Here is a 2,814-nt window from a genome sequence, read left to right on the forward strand (position 1 = left end):
AGCTTCCTCCATTCGGGGCAGAAGGTGCCAATAAAACGAACCGTATCTTCCTGCTCCGTGTTCTTACTTTTCTTTCCAAATATTAGACCCTCTCTCTTGGTTGCTGCAACAGCGGTGTATGCCCGTTTAAGTGAGCGTCTGCTGTAGCCTCTATCCAGGAGACGGTTAGTTAGTTCCAAACTTTTGGTTTTGAAGGTAAGGTCTTCTGAGCAGTTACGTCTTAGGCGTAGATATTCCCCTTTGGGGATGTTTTCCACGGTGGGCGGAAAATGGGAGCTTGTTTGATGTAGGAGACTGTTAGTTGCAGTCTCCTTACGGAATAATTCCGTTTCTAAGAATCCTGCATTGGATTTATAGATACTGAGGTCTAAAAATGGTACTCTTGTGGGGCTGATGAAGTGTGTCAAAGTAATGTTAAGTTCATTTTGATTAAGAATCTGAATAAACTCCAAAAGCAAGTTTTTATTGCCGTTCCAAATCAAGAAGACATCATCGATGTATCTTAGCCACAGTATTATATGTGTGGTATATTTTTCATTCTTGATGTTGAACACATACAGGTGCTCCCACCACCCTAGAAAAAGGTTTGCGTATGTGGGTGCGCATGCTGCCCCCATAGCGGTTCCCCTGATTTGTAAGAAAAAACGGTCTTGAAACACAAAATAGTTTTTGGAAAGAACAAATGTAAGTAGTTGTAGGAGAAAATCAGAGAAGTCATTAGAGCCAATTTGGTCCAGGAAGAATTTGACTGCAGACAGGCCTTGATGGTGGTTGATACTGGAGTAAAGTGCCTCGACGTCTAAAGTCCCTAGGAGGAAGTCATCCTCACACTTCCTCATCCTCACACTTTGAGAACAGTATCATGCTGCATGCCACGGATAGCAACTTTTACTGCAAATCTCAGCCGATCTGCCCTAATTACCTAGCTTTCAATGTGTATTATAGTGGTAACTAATTAGGGGCACCTACTTGGTTATAAATTAAGCAGTTAAACATCCAAAGTCTCACCAGTTGATGCATGTAATTAATATATATCTATTTCTTCCAGGAATGCATTTGCTCTTATCTGCCTGTATTACCTCATACCTCCTCAGCAATTAATGTATGAACATAATGAGTATAGGTTCTTAGTACTCAAATGTCTTATCTGTAGCCAGTGGCAAATATTAAATATCTTGTGATTTATGAGTTAATGCATTTGGTAACAGTTATATGCGTGTATAGTCTGGAGATAATCTGACACATCAGCACATAACTTGGCAGATTCTCGCCTCTTCCTGTGCCCTGTAACAAAACTGCATCACCAGAGCAACTACGTATTTACCTAGCTCACTCAGGATTGCAGATCATTTACTATCTGTCTGACTAATTTATTACATATCAGCAGCCAGTCTTCCTTTCAACTGTTAATCTTAGTGCCAATCTGATCATTATATTTCTCTAAGATCACCATTTTTTTCGTGGACTCTCATTTACGATTCCCGGTACATTGCACCACGAGAGTGGGAATTCTGGAATCGGGTCTAACGTAAAAAGCAGATCCACTCATTTCCACGATTCTTTTTCTGATACTTTTCTATCAACTTCTACTCTATTTTTTCAATATTCTTAAATAGGTGCACTCTCATTGGCGTTCGCATAAAACTCTCTACTACCATACCACGTTGCCAGCGCCCGATCTCGTCTGATCTTGGAAGCTAAACAACGTTGGGCCAGGTCAGTACCAGGAAGGGAGACCACCTGCGAATACCTGGTGTTGTAGAGCAGGATTTTTCCTCATTTATGTGGTAATATCACCAACAGCAGTATCACCACTTTCTACTATTTCATCCGACTTAGTCTTAAGGTCACTGGCACCATTACCGTGATGTGCAAAACTTCCTACTATTATCATCACTGTTTCCAATTCTTATAAGTATAAAGTGAATTTTGTCTATCATATTTTAGAGGAATGACCTCTGATCATTACTCTAATCCCTTATAAGCCCAAGAGCATAGCCTTATACCTCTCATATATCATTGTGTGTCGACCACCCCGTGGTTCCATCAATACAGCAAGTCTGTACTGGTCAAGGGGAATGGGGGTATGACCAATTCAATGTCTACAACCCTTTCATACATTCTTTACCAATAAAGAGACCAGAACATTTTAATTAAGATGCTACATATATTGCATTTTGAGGGACAGATCTTAGGGAAGAACCTATAATAATGCTAATAAAAGTTATGTTTTAAGTACTTTTCTCAATTATCATATTATATTGAATTTTTCATATAAGAGTGCGCCCACACAAGAGCCTTCTTTCGTCTCCCCATGTTCTAAAAAATGCCCTGCATCACCGCCAGCGGGTGGGCTCGGAATTCTGAGCCTTTTCCTCGCACCCACAGTTGCGGGAGAATGTGAAGGAGGAGATGTTGACAGGTCGCGTTCCGCTTGACTTGACAATTTTGTCACCAGCAGTTCTTTGAACCCCAGCAGACTTGTGTCTGCCGGAAAGAGAGATCCAAGGTAGGTTTTAAATCTAGGATCGAGCACGGTAGCCAAAATGTAGTGCTCTGATTTCAACAGATTGACCACCCGTGAATCCTTGTTAAGCGAATTAAGGGCTCCATCCACAAGTCCCACATGCCTAGCGGAATCGCTCTGTGTTAGCTCCTCCTTCAATGTCTCCAGCTTCTTCTGCAAAAGCCTGATGAGGGGAATGACCTGACTCAGGCTGGCAGTGTCTGAACTGACTTCACGTGTGGCAAGTTCAAAAGGTTGCAGAACCTTGCACAACGTTGAAATCATTCTCCACTGCGCTTGAGACAGGT

At 41.7% G+C, this 2,814-nt stretch overlaps 1 non-coding gene across 1 annotated transcript; it reads left to right on the forward strand.

Moving 5' to 3' along the window:
* Nucleotides 1–1,646: 1,646 nt before the first annotated feature.
* LOC134913011 (5S ribosomal RNA) lies at nucleotides 1,647–1,765 on the forward strand. The gene has a single exon (XR_010176998.1). It is a non-coding gene; the product is annotated as a 5S ribosomal RNA (ribosomal RNA).
* The last annotated feature ends 1,049 nt before the right edge of the window (nucleotides 1,766–2,814 follow it).

This window comes from Pseudophryne corroboree, chromosome 4 (assembly GCF_028390025.1).
Source record: "Pseudophryne corroboree isolate aPseCor3 chromosome 4, aPseCor3.hap2, whole genome shotgun sequence".
NCBI lineage: Eukaryota > Metazoa > Chordata > Amphibia > Anura > Myobatrachidae > Pseudophryne > Pseudophryne corroboree.